Consider the following 21,750-nt stretch of genomic DNA (forward strand, 5'->3'; position numbering starts at 1 on the left):
GTGCGGACCTGATCGTGACCGGTGTAGGGCTGGCGAGTGGCCAGCTTGTCAAGCTGGCTCGTCAAATGGTCCGTAGCGCCCGTGTCCATGTACCAGGCAGGATCCACCGAGTATGAAGGAGTGAACCCGGGATCCGGTGTAGCGAGAGCAGCTTGCTTCTCATTGCCCTTCCCATTGTTTCCAATGCCAAGAAAATCTCGTTTAAAGCGACGATGGCAGCGAGACGCCAAGTGCCCCTCAATGCCGCAGAGTTGACACTCAACCCCACCACCACATGCCTCGCAGTGGAGCCGCTTGCGGCCACCCGTCTGAGGTGGAGCGGGCGGACGGGGCTGGTTGCCCGAGGTCGGCGGCGCTTTCTGCTTGGCACCGCGGGCGCCCCCGCGGAGAGCAGCGTTCGCAGAAGGACCCTCCGTGTAGACGCCAACGGAGCGGCGAGCAGCGAGCCTCTGTTCGGTGTTGAGGAGGCGTGCGTAGAGATCGCGAGGCGGCATCGGCGTGTCACGTCCATTGATATTTTCAACAAGAGAATCATAGTCCTCATCAAGCCCATTGAGAATGAACGAAGTAAACTCCTCGTCACGGAGAGGCTTCCCAATAGACGACAGTGTATCAGCCAAACTTTTGACCTTGTTGAAGAAGGCCGTGACGGAGAGATCATTTTTCTTGACCTCACCCAGCTGGTTGCGAATGGCAGAGGAACGGGCCAGCGACTGCGAGGAGAAGCTAGAGTCGAGCGTGGCCCATGCGTCCCTCGACGTTGCGGCAAAGACCACCATGCCGGCCACGGAGGGAGTGAGCGAGGACTGAATGGCACCCAAAATAGCTTGATCCTGAGCGATCCACCGACGATGAGCAGGGTTGGACACCATGACGGAGCCACCAGCGGCCGAGGGCACCGGAACCATGGCCGGAGGACACGGCAGCGTACCGTCGACATACCCCTCAAGGTAGTGACTACGCATCAGCGGCAACACCTGAGCGCGCCACAGGAGGTAGTTGTCGGCAGAGAGCTTCACCGTTACCAGATGAGCAAAGTGGAACGGTCCTGGTTCAGCCACCGGTGCGGAGAGCTGCGAGTCATACGTCGGAGGAGCACTGTATGGAATCAGCGCATCGGCCGACGGAGGCGCACGGTAGTGTTGGTGATGACCGTAGGGCGCCGTGGGAGATACGCCGTAGGGCTGCAGGGGCAGCGCGGTGTACGGCGCAGGGGCGGCGTAGGGCGCGCCATACGGCGCCTCGTAGGACACCGCGGAGGACGGAGCATACTGCGCTGGCGACGGCGCAACGTACGGCGCGGGATACGGCCCCCGTAGGGTACCTGGACGGGGGCACCATGAGGGCCTAAAGCCGGCGGCAGATCACGAGACGGAGTCCCGCCGTAGGGCAGCGACGCAGCCGTGTTGTAGAAATTCTGCGGCAGAGACGCATCACGAGAAATCAATCCATCACGGGGCTGCACACGGGAGTTCAATCCATCACGGGGCTGCACATGGGAGTTCAATCCATCACGGGGTAGTTGTGCGGAGGCAACGTAGGAATTTGGCTCCAGAGATGCATCATGGGCGAGCGATGGATGCATCGCGGGCGATCGGGGCGCTGGTGGACGCGAGCCCGATGCAGCCGGACGGGCCCAGGCGAGCGGCGTGGAGGCCATGAAAGGCGATTCCATCGCCAGGGTTGACGGAGGCGGCACGGCGGCGGGGGCCGACGCGGCGGCGGCAGAGGAGGCGGAAGCACGGCGCGGATCGAACGCGTCGTCTGATACCATGTTAGACGAAATAGGGTTTGGAACAATGCTCGATACCCTTGGTGGGTACGGCTGTCATATATTTATAAGAGGGAACCGTACAAATACAGGTTATGTTACAACACGTATATCTAATATATACTTAGTCTAACACTGCTCAATCTTTTGCTTGTTGATGTCCTAAATGTTAGGCGCTCAATACGGCTGATTTTTTTTTCTATGCAAGGATTTATGCCAATTTTTCTTCTTCGGATTAAAATTATAAGCGGACTTTACCCTATGCTCTATGGTTCAAGGGTTTGAAAATTGTGAACCACGTGATGTTTCAGTCTTTCAAGGATTTAGAGTGCTGGGTGCATCTTGAAGGCGCTGGCATTTCAGCTTCATAGAAAAAACAATCCAGGTGCAACTAAGAAAAAAAACTAAGAATGGAATACTCACGATTAATATAACTATAAGTTGCTGCAACTAGCGTTTTGCTGGTACAAATTCCAGATTTTTCGGTTTTGGTCTCCTGAAGCTTGGTTATTCACTCTGATTATCCATGTGTTGTCCTCCTGAACTTTTAGGTTAGCTTTTTCTTGTTCGTTTTTGTTCATTTCAAATCCTTCTTTGTGGTTTTCTTTGATGGAAATCGGTAGCAACACGAATGGCGATTGCCACACCACACACAATCAATTAATGATGTCAGCATGCATGGTCACACACAAGGGCTAATCCCACACAAGGCGAAGTTGCAACTTGAATATCAAAAGGCTGATACTTATTGCATATATAGTGTAAAACCATTTTATTTTCCCTTCTTTTTTTCCTTGCAACCTGCACGGTTTCAAGCCTGGTTTTCCTCATAAACAGGGTCAACTTATACAGGTTTTTGATCGGCCTTTCTTTACAAAACTGAATCAATCTGTTGGCATTATGGCTACTTTGAGTAATATATTTAGGCGGAAGAACTCCCCCGGTGATTCTAAAAAAATACTATTTAGGTATATAGCATGACAAAATGTAGCGTCGAGACTAAATTCAAAATTCAAAATTCTAGCTTCCGATGCCGATAAGCATTTTGGGAGAACTATTTGCGGCTTGGTTGAGAGAGGGAAAGAGTGGAACTAAAAGCATGTACAGCTGGATGCCTCAAACCGACCTCAAACACCCATGTGGATGGCCTTAAAGCGACCTCAAACACACAGGCGGATGACCAACCTAGACGGGTTCCTCATACTGGCCTTAAACGCTCAGATTGACTGGCACCCCTAATATCCAGCCCAAATCTAGGTTGGCTATGAGGAGGCCCAGGCTCATCCGTCATGTCGGACCAGATAGCCCGACCCCACCAGAAATTGCACCAAATCCCCCCGAGTCCACCAAACCCATCACACTCCTCTTGCGTCCGTCCACCATTTTCCGCATTTGATCTGTCATCATCGTCCACCCTTGCTCCCCCAACCTCGTTGTCGGCCCCCATCCGCTGCCCTAGACGTCGACCAGCCTGTCCCACACCGCCGCCACGGAGGCTGCTTCAGCAATGTCCGTGGGTGTCCCATCCTCGGCTCCGGCGTGCAAGCCGGAGAACGTCGCCCATAGGAACCGGGGACGGAGGTAGCGGGAGAGGGAAGCGGCATCGTAGGAAGAGGACGTGGACCTCGAGGAGCAGCATTCACCCCCGATCGTGCCATCCGACCTGCTCAGGTCAAAGGATGATCTGGCTGCCGGTTGGGAGGGCATTTTGGAGTGTTTTGCACCGACGCAGAGGGTGGACGATGATGTCTTTCACTCGCTACAGCTCCAACGGGCGTGGACAAGCACAGGCAGCAGCGACGCCCAGTCTGCCGACATCCTGCTTGACTGAATGACAGAGCAGGACTTGCTACCTTATTTTGCTCAATTCCGATCATTGCTTTGCATATATCATTGCAATTAGTTGCACACACCTTACTTTATTTCAATTCATAATAATTTTTGGAGAACATGCTATCAAACATGATCAGTATCAAGATCCGACCTAAATGGACTATGAGTTGGTAGATCCAAATGGTCCTACATTTGAAGTTGGTGGAACAACAAACCCAATCCCAACAAGAAAAAGAAGGTAAAGGTACCCAAGGCAAGAAGTTCGGCATTCACAACTTTTGAGTATATCTTGTTGGTTAAATCTTGGTTGGCCACAATCTTCGACCCCATATGTAGCACGGAACAAAAGGGCAGTAGGTATTGGGAGAAGATCCACAAGCACTATCATGAACACAAACACTAGTGGACCCGCATCCTATCGTGACCACTAGTAATGTGGCATCTCTCCAATATCGATAAATGATCATTCAAAGGGAAGTGAACAAGTACATCGGCTGCTATGCACAAGTGCTTGGCCGCCCTCAAAGTGGGATGGGAGTGGCAACGCACGTAAGTTATTTTTTGTCATCATTTCAGTTGCTAGTTTTTATGTCATCATTTGAATTACTTGTTTTTTTGTTGCTTTCTCATTGTTATACATACATGTTTTCTAGGTGGTGGCGGCGGCCACTATGTATCAACAAAAGGAGAAGAAGCCATTTGGTTTAGCCATCGTTGGATGCTATTGAATGTCAAACCAAAGTGGACATAACTTGTGGAAGATCTAAAGGCGACAAGAGGAAGAATGATTGTTCAAACTCCCACCCATCAATTGGGTTGGACGACGCGAAGAAGATATTGTAGGGGAGAGTGGAAGAGCCACTGTGCCAAAGAATAACTGATAAGTGATGAAAAACAAGTGGGAGAAGGCGAGTGCCTCCCATGACACCGTGGCGACAAAAATGTCCTCCACATGGACGGGCATTTTTTCCGTAAGGGAGAGCAGAAAAGAGGAAAGGTACAAACAAGCTCATGTTGGATGTGGAAAAGAAGAGAATGGATTGAGACCGGGAGAGGGCAAGGAAGAAACTCAAATTGAGAGAGAGAAGATCGAGTTGAATAAAAGAGAAGCGGCGATCAAATGGGATCTCGAGAAGGCCCGAACATTTGGAAATATTGAGTTTGAGAAGAAGAGGTTGCAACTTGCTGGAGACGCGTAGGATGCGAAGATCATGTTGACAGATGGAAACCTCTTCAATGAGCATGTATGGAAGTGGCTTGTGGGATGAAGAAGAAGATCAATGAACATACGGAGTAGGAGGTGGCGATAGTGGTTTGTGAAACTATGATTTGTTTTGCTTTGTGGCATTATTGAACGCTCGAATTTGTGAACTATAATCGACGATGCATGAATTTGAGGATCCATATTTAAGGGGTGTAGCTGTCCGGCAAGCCAAACAAGGTCTCATCCGACGCTGTCTAGAGATGCGTCCAGACGCGTCCGCAGATTTGTCAAGTCCGCCTATATAGATATTCTAGAGATTGGAGAATCGGAAATAGAGCTAGGGTTCGAACATATACGGAAAAATTAAAAGATCTGTGTTTTTTCTATAAAACACCACAAATAATGACTCAAAGGTCCATTTCGCAAACACGCACAACTATCCCCAATTCCAGTGGACGAGCTCGCCGGCGGCCGCCGCCGCCATGCCGATTCGCCGCCTCTCCCGGACGACATGCTCGCGGAGATCCTCCTCCTCCTCCCGCCGGTGCCCATCCACCTCTTCCGCGCCGCCTTCGTCTCCAAACGCTGGCGCGGCCTCGTCCACGACGCCCGATTCCTCCGCCGCTTCCGCGAGTTCCACGGCGGGACGCCTCCGATCCTTGGCTTCTTCAACAACCATCCGCGGTCTCCCCTCTTCATCCCTACCTCCGGCGGCTTCGCGGCCTCCACCGCTGCCAAGATGTCCCACGACGACTGGTGGGCCCTCCATTGCCGACACGGTCACGCTCTCCTCCAGAACCGCCGCACCGGGACGATCCTGGTCTGGGACCTCGTGACCGGCGACCGGCGCCACCTGCCGCTCCCCTCGCGGGCCCAAGAGTGGTCGTCCAACGGCGCGGCCCTCTGCGCGGCCGGCCACGCCGACCACGGCGGCTGCCGTTCGTGCCCATTCCTCGTGGCATACGTGTTCAGTCGGGAGCGTAATGCCGTCACCTCTGCCTGCACCTACTCGTCCGAGACCGGCGTCTGGAGTGAGCTCACCTCCATCGTTCTACCATTTGCATCTGTTGCTGTGAAACCGACGGCTCTGGTTGGGAACACGCTCTACTGCTTGCTGGATAACTATAACATCCTTGAGTTTGATTTGGTTAACCATAGGCTGGGTCTAACTCAGAAGTTCCCACGCAACGCTCTTTGTAGCTATGAAGATCATATTGTCATCATGCCGACAGAGGATGGACACCTTGGTTTGGCCGGAGTTGAAGGACTCAATCTCCATCTGTGGTCACTGATGGCGAGCGTTGACGGGCTCGTAACATGGACACATCAAAGGGTCATTGATCTTGAGAATTTTCTTGCGCCCGAAGTGGTGGCGGCCACATGTAACTTTTGGGTGGAGCCAATTGGATTTGCTGAAGATGCTGGGGTGATCTTCATCTATGTGCACCCTAGGGTCTATATGATCCATCTCAAGTCCATGCAGATCGAGGAGGTGCCAGAGAAAGGGAACTATAGCAGCATACTTCCCTACACAAGTTTCTATGCTCCAGGTACTGCCATTGTGTCTAATGCTGCGCACTTCACTTTAATTTGGTCTGCCTTGTAGATGCTTTCAACTTTCAAGCATATGAGCCATAGTACATTGCAGATGACAAGTTAGATGATGAAGTATTCATATCCTGTAACTACAAATTATTGATTCCCACAGCCACTGGCTTCTGTTGGTTCTTGTATAGTTTGCATATTCAATTATTCATGTAATATTCTTGCCACATCTGCACCAATTTATCAACAAGGCATTCATGTGTGAGCTCACCTCCATCGTTCTACCATTTTCATCTGTTTCACATGATTACTCTTTATCCAGAACCAAATCCTACAATTTGTGTGCCTCATAATGAAGAATATGAATCAGTTTTTTGTATCAGAGAGAAATTATTTTCTTGATGTTCTATCTGTGATACTTTTGGATCTAAACAGTTAGGATTATGTTTGTTGCTAGGCTTGGGGCTTGTAAGTTTAGTCAGTGCGGCTCAAAGGTGATTTCTTAGGAAGAGTATAGCTGTTTCCGAGTACCGATTAAGGCGACCAAAGTGACCAATAGTCTGACTTTCATTTGTGTTGCGTAATATAATAACAACTAATTAGCGGTTCATTTCAAGACTCGTTTCTCTTTCAGTTTAAGTTACTGGATTCTAATATGTGCAGAGTGTCTTGTCAATAGCTTGAGCTTTGTGTCATGATGGGATTCCCAGGGTGGTAACTTTGTTTCTTAATTCTGTGTGGTCAGCATTCTTTGTTACAGAGAGTAGGAAAAAAGGCATCCCTTCTGGTATTCCTCTAATGTATCGTGCATATACTAAACTTAACTATAAATGTATGCTCTGTAGTAATGAACAATTTCACAATTCTAAAATTGTTTCCTGGTCAAGTAAATTACTGAATATCGCATCCTTTGTTCTAAGGTACAGTGTCTTGATGAATCATTTAAATCTTGTATGGCATTCGTTGAATGCCCCCCCCCCCCTCCTCCTCTTATCTTGTAGCAAAAGCAAGTGTTTTCTGCAAGGTGAGATATGTAACAGCGGCTTCATTGGTCTCCATCTCTCATCAGTTAGTTCATTAATTGCCCACATTTGTCACTGGTTTATTGACTCATTCTTCTTGTAGGAATTACCACTGGTGGTGGAGATGATCAAGCTGAACTTTTAAACAACTGCTGAGATGATTGTGCCGTGACATTTGCAGAGACGCCTTGTTGGATAAAGAGGTGATGTGACGTTTCTCTTGCTGTATTTCTATTGTTTTGCTTGCATGGCTGCGGTGCATATGTTTTAAAGTCAATGGGTCGATATTCTCTACCGTGGAATAGGGTTCGAACCTTGAACACTGTGTTTTAGTTCTGTTTCTCTAGCCCTTAGACAACTACAGCTATCTGATCGACCTTATTTGGCTTTTCTATTGAGTTGTGAAATACTTACTCTTGAATCTGCACACTTCATAGTTCATTGTGCTGATATGCTACCGCGATGCAATTGTATCATGTCAAACAATTTTATATCATTTCTTCAATATCCTTTTTGTTGTATATAGTTCCTCAGTCGTGAGCTGGAGTCTGCACTTGAGAAAACACAATGACTGGAAGTTTCAATCCAATCCATCAAATATGAAGTCATGCTCCCATTTTGTGGGTTCAGTAAATCTCAACTTGCTACTAATCATCTTGAGCCAAAATGCTTCTTCAACCTGTCCTGCCCCTGGTATCTATATGATATTACCCACCAGGCCATCACACATTACTGGTGTGCATTCTTTTAATCCCCAATCCCATGACTGATAATCCTGGTAGTAAAGTTTTATCTCTATATATTTAGATGTGCAGAGATATGTGAGAACATGTTAAGCTGGTAGAAACTGTTTTCCTAGTGATGTTTGAACTTGCAGATACAGTTTTCTATGAATTCCCCCCCTCACGAATAAGCGAAGAACGGCTCCACTGATGAGAATGCTTGCTATTGCAGGTACCTAGGTTATGCTCTTTGTCGCCGTGACTCACAGCTTACTCATGTAGGCCTCTCAATCTTTTGCCTGGTGATGCCGGAAATGTTAGGCGCTCAATGTGGCTGTTTTCTTTTCTCTGTGCAAGTAGTGGTGCTAAATTTCCTTCTGCAAATTAAAATTCTATGCGGGTGTTACACTATGTTATGTGAGTCGAGGGTTCGAAAATAGTGAAGCATGCGATGTTTTTTTTTCCTTTGTTTCAAAGATTTAAAGCCATGCTTCAGTCGTTCAGCGGGATTTGGAGTGTTGGATGCATTTTCAAGGTGCTGGAGTTTCAGCCTCAGAGATACATCCACGCCTGTTTGAACCAGGAGTAAACCAAGCGTCGCCATCTCAGGTTATTTGAGCAGCCTGTGTGTAGACAGGTGCAACTAAGAAGAAGCTGCTGCAGCTAGCCTTTTGTGGTACAAAATCCTCGAGTTTGGCTTTTGGTCTCCTGAAGCTTGCTTTTTCAGTCTGATGATCCAAGTTTGTCCGCCTGAACTTTCACTTTTTGTTCTGAGTGGTTGCCTCTGTGATCGCTAGTTAACTTTTTTCTAGTCAATATATGCATTGCTCGTCTCCGTTCAAAAAACTATCTTCTGCGAGTTGGGAGATCACTCCAGAATGGTTCTTATAAACGTGAATTGTTGTTAGTGACCTAAAGCCATCGAATTCTAGCTCTTCCAAAACCTAGTTCTTGGAGCCGTACGTCCAAGTGCATCTCCCGATGTGTCCTTCCAGGGAAGGACCACTGACTGACCTCAGTCATCCATATTTTTTGAATCCTAAATTATGCAGAGAGTTTGTGATACAATCTGTTTCATCAAGAAAATGATGAGATTTGAGTCCATCAACAAACGATGTCCGTTGTGTCACTCACCAGTAGAGCTTAAGGCGCAGAGAGATGGTTGGTTCTATGTTGATTAGCCAAGAAACTCTTTCTCTCTAAAAGACTAAGAAAAGAGACAAATATCATAACTTTGATCTTGGAGGATTTACACCTTTCAAAACACACTTGATTTGCTCTTCTACTCTGTGCTCCACTTATTCCTTGACATATATCTAGGGGGTTTTGAGTGATTTCGTTAAGATCTTTAGATGGGGCTCATTCCCTTTGACTTGTGTATGGCTTATTAATCTTGGAGGGTGTGTGCCTCCTAGATAGATAGGGTCGACCGAAAGCCTTCAACCTATGAATAAGCCAAGAATTGTGTGAAAATCTACCCTAAGTGATTGGTGACCTAGGCAAATGAGGGATAGGTGAGCCTTGGTGACCAATGTCTTAGTGACCGAGTTTGCGTCTGAATCTCCTCCAACGAGGACGTAAGCTTGCGTTAAGATTAAAAAAACAAATCTCGGGATAAACAATGTGTTTGTGATCCCCTTCTCCATGCTCCTTTACCACATCTTTATTTTATTACACTTGCATGCAATGACCCCCTTCTCCAACGTATGCTGAGCTCTCAAGACGAAGCCCCCAAGAGGAAACACGATGCCAAGGCGCCCCCTCGTCCAATCACAAATCAAGGATTTCCCCAAAGAGGCCGGGATGGACGGATATGCGCGGCTGCAAAGCAATGATGCCTCCATGAAGGTCAACAACGGCTGCCGCCATCGCTGGTCATGGCACAAGGCCGAGACAAGGTCTTCACCCAAGCTCCCACACCACTTCAGCCACACATCATCCCGCATCGGTGCCGACAAGCCCACCAACCGCCACCATCATCAGAACTGCCCATCAACGAAGAAGCACCAAGATCTTCACCTAGCAGAGACCACCGACGACCATCCTCTAGAACGGGGCGCTAGATCCATCAACAGATGTCCAGACATAGAGCCACCAGATGCAGTGCGAGCCGCTGTGCCCTGCCAAGCACCATGCTGACAACAGAGTGAGATTGACCAGTTTATCAACCAGGTTTCTATCCTCTATCCCAGATCATCCACCACAACATGGTAAAACTCTTTGGGCGCCGCCTCGAGTATGAGTTGGCACTTCTCGTGTTCGATTTTATCTCCAATGGCACTGCTCCATGACCTCCTCCATGGCGACCAGAGCCACAGTGCTTGCTGACATGGGACGGTCGTATCAAGGTTGTTGTGGAGGCTGTAGGGGCGCTTGCATACCTCCACTCATTTGCCGTGATACCAATCTTCCACAGAGATGTCAAATCGGCCAACATACTCCTGGATGACACTTTCAGCATGAAGGTCTTGGACTTTAGCACCACCAGGTCCATCTCCATCGACCAGATTCATGTGGTCATAATCGTGCAGGGGACATTCGGGCACTTAAACCCGGAGTACTACTACACGGGACAGCTCACTGAAAAGAACAATATTGGCAGTTTCAGCGTCATACTCACTGAGCTCTTAACAAGGAAGAAGCCAATTTTCCTCGACGGTCTTGGTGAGAAACAAAACTTGTGGCATCATTTCCTTGGACGGCTCAGAGATGGAACTGACATGGATATAATGTATGCTTAAGTTGTGGAGGAGGCCGGCCACAGCGAGATTGACAAGATCGTGTTGGTCGCGACAATGTGCTTGAGGACTAGAGGATGACAAAGACCTAAGATGAAAGAGGTGGAGCTAAGGCTGCAACTGTTGCGAGCTATGAGACGACCTCCTAGAACACACAAACAAGAGTTAAAAAGGCACAACGGCACCAAGCTGTTGCTAACTTGAATGAAGTCCATATTTACTTGTGTGGCCATGGCCAAGAATGTCGAACTTGGCTTTGTTGCTGATAATCCGGCGTCGCAGGACCTCATGAGGTGCTACTCCATGGAGCAAGAGATGGTATGTTCGTCAGAGTTTCCTCGTTAGATGTAGATTTTGTTACAAAGAGGACATCCCCGTGCGCTCCGTTTTGTTTGTCTACATTGTCGCAGCATATTGATTTTAGTTTGACAACACCCATTTAACCCTTGAAACTAGTGAGTAGTGTTGTGCGGCCAGCATATGGAAAATCATTGATCATCTTCTCGTGGCATGCATGTTCGCCCGGAAAATTTGGTTTGAGGTTCTAGACGCTTGGGAAGGAATGGTGGACGCCACGGACCTCGGACACTCTGCTGTCCGGGAGCACCTCGCACGCGCCTCAAGCAAGTATCAGGAAGGATTTTCAAGGCAATGTTGTTGTTGCATTGGTGTTGTGGGAAATTTGGAAGCACCGTGCAATAAGATTGTGTGCAACAAGACCACGCCATGTATAGCTTTGGTTCTCAAGAGGATTTTGGAGGAGGGAATTGCCTTAGCAATCTGTATGGTGGAGGCCGATGGGCTTTGTAAAACTATGGATGGGCGTCTTCCCCTATGACTATATAATAGACGTTCTATGGTGCTATTATACATGAGATCATAGAGTATTCTCGTAGTTTTCAGTTATGCAATTTTGTGCATGAATTTAGGAGCTCGAATTTCGAGGCTCACAATCTAGCGAAGCATGTCTTGAAACTGGGGGTCGGCCGACATGTCTGGTTAGGCAACCCTGATGAACTTCAATTCATCCCTGTAACTGCTGTGACGGTTTAATAAAAGCTTCGCTGATTGTCTAAAAAAAATATAATAGACGTGCTGATGCATATTCTAGAGAAACTAGTGAGTAGTGTTGGAGAGTGGAAGTATGTGTGCACAAATTCAGTGTAGGAATGTGCGCGGAAGATTCAGTGCAAGAATTTGTACCAACATTCAGTGTAAGAGTCTCAATTTTTTTTTTACCCCTCGAATTCAGGTAGACAGGAATGTGTGTACAGAAAAATAATTTCATGTTAGTTTTCTCTACTCCCACAACTGGAGTATTATTTAGCCGCTCGACTAGAGCGTTTGGCATGGGCATTTCGCAGTGTAGATAAAGGAAATGAGACATATAGAAGGTAGTTTCAGCTGCAAACAGTTGAGTCGATATGTCCGAGTGGTTAAGGAGACAGACTCGAAATCTGTTGGGCTTTGCCTGCGCAGGTTCGAATCTTGCTGTCGACGCTTTTTTTTACTTTTCTTCTGTCGGTCGAGCATTTTTTTCACTCTACCTCACTACACGTTTGCAGCTTCTACCTACCCTTCTTTTATTTCTTGATAAGTTTGATTTCTGTTAGGGGTAAAAGAGAGCTCATGTTAATTGGGAATCATCAGGTTGCAATCACTTTCACCAAAGGGGTATCAAATGAGAGGCCACACTCTCTGGGGCTGGGAGGAAGAAACCTCCATATGAATCCTGGAGTGCGCGACCAGCTCATGTGCTACTCGCAACATTGACTACTCGTTGCTCTCTCTATGGGGGTGTTTGGTTGTAAGGGATTAGACTTTTTTTAATCCCAGGGACTAAAGAAAAAAGATCCTCTAGTAAAGTCTTTTTCTAGTCCCTAAAGGAAAAGCCCTTCATGTTTGGTTACATAGGGGCTAAAAGGGACTTTTTCTAATCTAGTTCCGGTAACCAAACAGGGCCTAAGCTCCAATCGTACGCTTAGCTTTCAAAGTTTGGTATGTTGACTTGAGGGGCATTGATAGCATTAACAACTGCCGAGCAATCAGACTCAGTGATCACTGGTCCAAGCCGTAACAGGGAGATGAGCCCCAAGACTGTCCCAGCAATTCTGCTGCTGAATCTGGCCTGTGTAGGAGAACAGATGTTCTTCCGGCAAGGACCAATCCTTTCTCGTGGCTGTACGCAGAGCGACTCTCCAAAAACATGAATAACTTATCACCACCCCAAAAAGATGCCCGTAACGATTTCCTTCTCAAATACTACCATGTAATAAACTATGGTTTAGCTCTAGATTTATGAGTGATTCTTGCGATCTATATATGCCGTGACAACAAGAGCAACAGAAAAATACTCAAGCAAACTGAGTTACAAATGAGTTTTCATAGGCCTAGACTGCATAGATCAACCTCGCGGGTGGTGTGATGTGAGCAACCGCGGCACGAAACCGGTGGTGGAACGGAGAACGGATGGCCCCGTGCGAGACACTCCCGTGCTACACACGCTTCCCGTGCGACGCGCTCCCGTGTGACACGCGACTCTCGCGCGATCTGCACGTCCGCTGCGACTACGTGCCTAAAGTCGGCTCGGCGCTGCTGATCTTCCGACCGGGCTCGATTCACCGGCGAGGACAGCGTCTGGAGCTGGGGGTGGTGGTGGATGCGCGAAGTTGGCCAGATAATGATGAGATCAGGGTGGGTCGGATGGTGGAGTTCCCCTGCCATTTGGCACGTTTTGCGGCGACTGACGGGTGGGGCGTGCTGGTGGCGGTTCCCGAGGTGAGTAATGGCGACAGGGGCAAGGGGAGAGGGGTTATTTGGCCGACGCATCGGCTCTCCACCACTTCCTCCACCACTCCCCCTCTTGCAGATCCATCCAAAATCGCCACCGCGACACGCAGCCCACAGAGCTAGGGTTCGATGACGACGCGCCAGCAGCAGATGTGGGCGCTCGCTGCCGGCGACGAGGTGCTGATGGGGAGGCTCCAAGAGATCGATCGCTGGTTCCCGACGGCTAAGGCCCAACGACGCTTCCGAGATGGTGAGGGACATGCTCAGGGGGGAAGAGACCCTCCGCTGCTTCCCCAACTACGACCGCCAGCCGGCGATGGGGGTGCTCCTTTGGGCGATGCTGGAGGCGGAGTCTCTCAATCCGGTGCAGCGAGAGAAGTGGAAAGTGTTCCGCTCCCTCCGCTACCGTCTGATTCAGCCAAGGGCGCCGCCGCCGATGTAGCCGCAGGCGCCGCCGCAGGCGGTGGTGATGGGGATTCCGGCTCCGGGATCCAGATGGCTCCCAATCGAGATCGAGGAGGACGAGGTGGTGGTGACGACGACGCCAAGACGCAAGAACAGGACGCCGGCGACCCCAACAACACTTCCTCGCCATTCCTCTCGCTTCCTGAGGCGCCCGCCTCGCCTCCTTGCCCTTTCCCGCCGCCAGTAGGGAGCTCGCCGGCCGGGAACCGTTTCTGGTTGCTGGCCGGCGAAGGCTCCGAGGCGGAGGAGGAGGGGGTATCCGCTTTCTACTCTGCAGGTATGTATCCAAATCCCAAATACTTGATATCTACTGCTTCGATTGAGGTGGTTGATGCTAAAATGGGGAGGAAAAAGGGGGACATTAGATTCCGAGATAAAAGCAATGAGAAAAAAGGATCTAAATCCCAGAGTGCAGATGACTGCAAGGAAATGTCTGAGAAGAATGATAATGGGATTCACAGGGGATATACGAAGGGGATTGAGAGAGAATTTGCTGTTAATAATTACAGGGGTAGTAGGTTTGATGCACACATAGTGTGTGGGCATATGAAAAAGGATGTTATACATCCTATTCCGCCGTGGTTTGAACCAGAAGGGGTTGATTTTGGTGATTTAGTAATTCATGAAAATCCAATTGGGGCCCCTGGTGCTTCAATAGAGGAAGAAAAAGCGGTGATTGAGGAGGATAATTTTGTGAGACCCCTGATTATTTTTGGGGGCTCAATAGGGAGAGATTTAAAAATGGACCTGGAGCTGGGCTTGACTTGGTGGGGGCCCAATGGGCTTGAGGACAACCCTGCCCAGGTAAAGGGGGCTGGGTGGCAGATATAAAGGTGGGTGAGGGAGTGGGGGCAGATCAATCCCATCGGGTAGGTTTTCCTTCCCCTCCTACCACACCGCCGCCAGCTAAAGAGATGGCCGGAAACTTAGGCAGAGGGTATGGAGGTCCTAGATTCAATCGTGGAGGGGAGGGAGGATTTGCCAGAGATAGATTCAACTACAGTAACAGGGGGGGCTGGACTAGGGGAAGACACGCTATGACTGGCAGATTTGGAAGCTTGGGAAGAGGTAATGGCAGATTTGGTGCTGGAAATGGGGGTGGCAGAGGAGATGGAGATGAAGAGGAATTCACTATAGAGGAGAGGGGAGAAAATTTGAGGTGGCAAGCTAAGACAGGGAAGAAAGAGGCGGTGGAAGACAGGAGTGAGAGGGAATTTGATGAGGGAGAGAGCTCTGGATTGGAGAAAGAGAAGGAGAAAGAGATGGTGGCACAGAAAGAACAGAGTGATCAGCAGCAGCTGTTGACTTCCCTGTTGTCCCGGTTAGTGCAAGGGTTGAGAGGAGGAGAGAAAGAGATAATTGAAAGATCAATTGGAAAATCTGTGGAGGTCCAGACTGGTAGAGAGGGCATGAGGAGAGAAGAGAAAAAGGGTGATCCCTTACAGAAAGTTGATAGGAGGGGTGACCAAGATCCAGTAATAGATATGAAGAAACAGGGAGGAAGAGTCAACTGGCAGCTAAATTTGGATGAGAACATGAAAGGAGTGGAGAGAGTTAATAAGCAAATCTGTGGTAAATGCAAAGACCCAAGACACTCTACCAGGGAGTGTAGGGTGGGACATTGTTTGATTTGTGGAAGGGAAAATCATATCACCAGTGAATGTAATTTGCTGAAGCAGATGAAACCAGTCCCCAAATATGTTGGATATGCTGCCAAAGGGCTGGGGATCTTACTGGTTCAAAGCTACAAAGATGTGCTTGTTGCTGAACACACAAATCCTTTGGGTGTGGTGATTGTTAGAGAAGGAAAAATTAATGAAATTGAGCTCACAAAGGCTATGGGAGAGATGTTTGATTGGGGATGGCAGTGGAGAGTTAAGGAATTTTGGCAAAATGGTTTCATGATGAGATTCCCCAACAAGGCAAAACTGGTAGAACTGGCTAAATTCAATGACTTCAATCTGCTTGGGACAGGGGTGGTCATCAAGGTCCAGCCCTGGTCCTTGGATCACCAAGCTATGGGAAAATGCATACTGTTTGGGTTAAATTGAGCAAGGTGCCTGACTGTTTCAGACACTTTCTAGGTATATGTGAAGTTTCTACTGCAGTGGGGCCTGTGCTGGAAGTGGGCATGGACACAATCAATGATGAAAAAGTGAGGGTAAAATGTGGAATCAGAGATGTGGAAAAAAACCCACCCCATGTGGAAATTACTTCCCCTGTTTTACTCATGTTCAGGATTGGGGTGGAAGTGGAGAAGGTGGTGGAAGTTGGCTGGTATAAGGAGGATAAGAGGAAAAATGAAAATATAAACAATTTATAGGATGGGGATGGAGATACAGAGAACAGGAAAAGGTCCAGGGTGGAAGAGAATGAACATAGAAGCATTTCATTGGGGTGTTTGTCTCTCAAACAAAGTGAGGAAGTAGATGGGAAAATGAACAAAATGAAAAAACAAATGGAAGAGAATATGATACAATGGCAAGATGAAATGCATGCTGAGAAAAGGAAGTGGCAAAAAGAGAATGACATCATGTTCAACAAGATCAATACCCTGGAAGAGGATAGAGCTAGACATCATGCACTATGGGCTAAGGCTGAACAAAAAATTAAAGAGCTTGAGGAAAATCAATACACAATGCAGGGTAAGATCAACCAGCAACAAGAGGAGATCCAAAAGTTAATTCAAGAGGCAGCTAACAGGGAACAATATGAAATGGAGCTGGCTAACATGGATCTGGAAGACTATGAGAAGGAAAACCAACACAGAAAAACTGAATCTGAATCTGGGAGATACAATGAACCTACTGACTATAATGCCAATCAGGAATCAATTGGCACCCTGGGTGAGAAAATAGCAGATTTACATGGTGCTGAGGTCACAGAAAAAGAGGGGGAGGAGAAGGAAGTGGAAATTAAAAGAAGTCTTAGGAACAAAGGGAAAGAAGATCAGAAAATAGAAGAGATGGCTAAAATCAGAGCTGAAGAAAGAGATAATTACGGTAAGGATTCTGTTTTTGAATTTGCTAACCCCTCATTATTACAAATTAGCTCCATGGTAGGGATTGATTTAGGGTGTTCTATTGATATGATTGAAAAGAATGTAGATATTATCAATAAAATGGAGAAAACTAGGAGAGAGATATATTTCCAAAGTATTAAAAGAGAAAGTACAGAAGAGGTGGGAGGAGCAAAAGGAGTAATGGAATAGGGAGGAGACACACCAGTATACATAAATACTGGAGATGTGGATTTAGATGATTTATGCTCTGATTTGGAGCACTCTGATGTTGAGATTGAGGAACAACAGTATAAAAATCTTAAAGGATTATTCTCTGGGAAAAAAGGGGCAAAAAAAGCTCACCAGCATTGAGCTGTGTGAAGCAATCTATTGGGATTAGGGTTTTGAGAAGGAAAAAAGGAAAGAAGACTGATTAGTCTCTAACCTTGGTATATTGGAACTGATTGGATAGAAAGGAGATACTTGATTAGAAAAGGCATAAAAACTAGAAATTACTCAAAATGAAGGGATTTTTCTGGAATGTGAGAGGCATTGGACAAGATCACAAAAAAAGATATATTAGAGAAATGATCATAGATCATAAGCTAGATTTTGTTGGGATTTCTGAGACAATCAAACAAGACTTCACAAAAAATGAATTACATAATCTTTATGGGGGGAGAAATTACCAATGGTGCTGGAACACCCCTAGAGGGATGTCTGGGGGAATCCTAGTGGGCATTAATAAAGAGATGTTTGATATTGAACATATTGAAAAAGGACAATATTTCCTAAGAGTTCTGGTGTTTGACAAGAATATCAAAATGCATTGGAATTTAGTCATAGTTTATGGGGATGCACAGAAGGAAGGAAAAGCTAGTTTCCTTGCTGAATTAGCTAGATTATATCATGACAATCCTTTGCCCTGTTTGGTTGGAGGGGATTTCAACATCATTAGAAACAATAGAGAAAAAAACAAACCCATGATAAATGAACAATGGTCCTTTATGTTTAATGCTATAATTGAACAAGCTAGATTGAGAGAACTTCCTCTAAATGCGAGACAATACACTTGGGACAATAACCAGGAGGAGCCCACTTATGAGAAGCTGGACAGGGTATTGATGTGTCCTGCTTGGGAAGAAAAATATCCATTGGCTATATTACAAGCCTTTGCTAGGGAGATTTCTGATCACACTCCCCTGTTCTTAGACACAGGGGAGACACACACAATTAGATATACTTTCAGATATGAGAATGGGTGGTTCTTAAGAGAAGGCTTTAAGGAGCTGATGTATAAAACCTGGAATAAAAAATATAGAGGAGATGTGTTGGATCGATGGCAATTAAGGATGAGAGAATTGAGGAGAAAAGCTAAAGGTTGGAACAAAAATATGGATGCTTGGTACAAAAAAATTAAAATAGAAATCATAAAAGAATTGGATGATATTGATAAGAGAGCAGAAAGAATGGGTCTGACTGCTGCAGAAAGAACTGAGCAGAAAGAACTGAGAATGCAACTTAAAAGAATCATGACACAAGAAGAAATGAAGTGGATACAAAGATATAAAGACAAAGAGATAAAAAATGGGGATGGAAACACTAGATACTATCATGCAAAAGTGAATGGGAGGAGAAGAAAAAATAGAATAATCTCTTTAGAACAAGATGAAGGGATCATAGAAGGGGATATCTGTCTGATGGAATATATTACTAAATTCTATAAAAATCTTTTTGGACACCCTAAAGAGTCTAACATATCCTTGAGAGATTTAGAAATGGAAAAAATAACTGCGCAGGACAAAGAGGAGCTATTGTCCCCCTTTTCCCTGGATGAAATTCATCAGGTAGTTTTTGGGATGAAAAGGAACAAAAGCCCAAGACCTGATGGATTCCCTGCTGATTTCTATCAAGATTTTTGGGATCTGGTTAAGTGGGATCTGAAAACTTTAGTTGAGGGATTTGCTAGGGGGGGGTATTAATATTGCCAGGCTTAACTATGACATTATTACTCTGGTCCCAAAAACCAATGATGCCAAACAAATACAAAAATTCAGGCCTATATGCTTGCTAAATGTGAGTTTCAAGATTATTACAAAAGTTTTGATGAACAGATTGGCCAAATGTGTTGCGCCTGTCATTTCCAGAACTCAAACTGCATTTATCAAGGGGAGATACGTTATGGAAGGAGTGGTTATTTTGCATGAAGCTCTGAACACTTTTCATAAAGATAAAGAAGATGCTCTAGTTTTTAAAGTTGACTTTGAAAAGGCCTATGATAAAATTAAATGGCCCTTTGTTATACAGATGCTAGAACAAAAAGGTTTCCCTGATAAATGGTGTGATTGGGTGATGGAAACGATGAGAGGGGGGCATGTAGGAGTCAAGGTCAATGATGAAATTGGTCCTTTTTTCAAAACCTATAAAGGTTTGAGACAGGGAGATGCTATGTCACCATTACTTTTTGATGTGGCTGCAGATACCCTAGCTATTTTAATGAATAATGCCTTAAAAATGGACATTGTTAAGGGAGTCCTTAGTAAGAATGATAATAAGGGTGTAAATATGTTACAATATGCTGATGACACTATCTTTCTGGTCAAAGATAATGAAGCAAGTGTAAGAAACCTCAAATTTATACTAGGGGCTTTTGAACAGATGTCTGGTTTAAAAAAAAACTTTCATAAGAGTGAGTTGATGTTGTTTGGTAAGGCTAAAGAAAAACAATTGCTCTACCAAGAAATACTAACATGCAAAATGGGAGATTTGCCCATTAAGTATTTAGGAATGCCTGTATCTGATTCTAGGATCAGGAACACACATTGGAGCTGTGTGACAGATAAAATTGAGAAAAGATGTGGGTGTTTGCAGGGGAAACTGCTGGGATCTATTGCTGGCAGGATCACCCTGGTGCAAGCTTGCCTGACTAATATTCCTTTGTTTATGATGTCCTTCTATGCTGTTCCAAAAGGAATCATTAAAAAAGCTGATTTTTTCAGGGCAAGATTGGTATGGCAAGAAGATGAGAATATTCGAAAATATCACTTAGTTAATTGGAGGGAATGGTGCTTACCCAAAGAGGTGGGGGGGCTAGGGATTCTGAATCTGGAAGTAATGAACATAGCCTTATTGGCTAAATGGTTTTGGAAAATGGAAACAGAGGAGGGGATGTGGCAAGATGTCCTAAAAGGAAAATATAGAAAAAATGAATGTCTAGCTTTGGTGGAAAAAAACCTGGAGACTCCCAGTTCTGGACTAGTCTTTTGAATATTAAGAATATCTTCTACAAATTTGTGAAGAAAGAACCTGGGGAGGGGAAGAACATTAGGTTTTGGGAGGATATTTGGGTGGATGGCAAGCCCTTAAAAGAGGCCTACCCTAGGATATATGACATTTGCTTTGATCATAAAATTACTGTATATGAGGCCATCCAAAAAGGATGGAAGGGTTTTAAATTTAGAAGAACTTTGCATGGAGAAACTCTAGAGATGTGGAATGCTTTAAAGAGTAGATGTGAAAGGATTAAAATGAGTGGGGGGGAAGATAAGATCGTATGGACCCTCACTGCTGATAAAAAATTCTCTGTTAAATCTTTATACAACGAATTGATTACGTCAGGCTTGAAATTTCCACAGAAATATCTTTGGAAAATTAAAGTCCCTCAAAAATAAAAGTCTTCTTGTGGTTAGTTAATAAAAAGAGTATTTTGACTAGGGATGTTTTACTCAAAAAAGGGTGGAAAGGGGGGAAAGAATGTGTGTTCTGTGGACAAGATGAATCAATTGATCATCTGTTGTTTGCGTGCTCTGCGGCTTCTTTGCTTTGGAGTTTGGTCAGATGTGTTTGTGGTCTGAAGTCCATGCCTTTAAATGTCAAAGATTGTTTTGGGGGATGGATTAATAAATTCAATAAGGAAGACAAGAAAATGGTGATGATTGGGGTTTCTGCTTTATTCTGGGCAATTTGGAAAAGTAGAAATGCAATTGTTTTTGAGAGGAAAAGGATTAATGATCCTTTCCAGATAATCAAACTAATGGCTCGATGATTGGTTGATTGGTCCATTTTGCAGAAAAAGGAGCCACCAAGAAAAAATGTTGGAACTGGGGGCAAGAGTTCTAGAACAGGCAGCAAATGAGGTGTACACAGCTGGGCAGGGGTGGCGGATCAATGTGGCGAGGCTCCCTGGATGAATCAGCTATGACATCTTCGTCTTCCTACTGCTGTGTTTTAGTCCTTTGGTACCTGTTATATACTAGGTTTATGTCGATGACTTTGTTAGATGTATGGTGGACTTTGTTCATGCTGGACCTAGGTGGGGCTCAGGTCGTTGGTTGGCTGTGGCCTGTGTTGGCCCTTTTGGTCGGTTCTAATCTTCATATTAGTTTGAACCTCTTTGTGCTGTTTTTCTTTCGAATTATGTAATAAGGTTGGTTTTCAGTAATGAAAATCGGAAGGGGCGAGCCCTTCTTTGATAAAAAAAATGGTTTAGCTCTACTGATATGAAAAGATTGGACAGGACTATGTTACTACAAGAACATGAATTTGCATTCATAATCTTGCCAACAAGTATCACTAATCTTCAGTAAGAAAAACTAACAGCTAAAAGCGACCATAAGAGTACTACAATAACATTACTTTGCTCAAAAAACATGCTAATTT

General features: G+C 45.8%; 1 non-coding gene across 1 annotated transcript; it reads left to right on the top strand.

Annotated features, from left to right (window-relative positions):
- The first annotated feature begins 12,253 nt into the window (after positions 1–12,253).
- Positions 12,254–12,335, top strand: TRNAS-CGA. Its single transcript has one exon. It is a non-coding gene; the product is annotated as a tRNA-Ser (tRNA).
- The last annotated feature ends 9,415 nt before the right edge of the window (positions 12,336–21,750 follow it).

This window comes from Triticum dicoccoides, chromosome 5B, assembly GCF_002162155.2.
Source record: "Triticum dicoccoides isolate Atlit2015 ecotype Zavitan chromosome 5B, WEW_v2.0, whole genome shotgun sequence".
NCBI classification, from domain to species: domain Eukaryota; kingdom Viridiplantae; phylum Streptophyta; class Magnoliopsida; order Poales; family Poaceae; genus Triticum; species Triticum dicoccoides.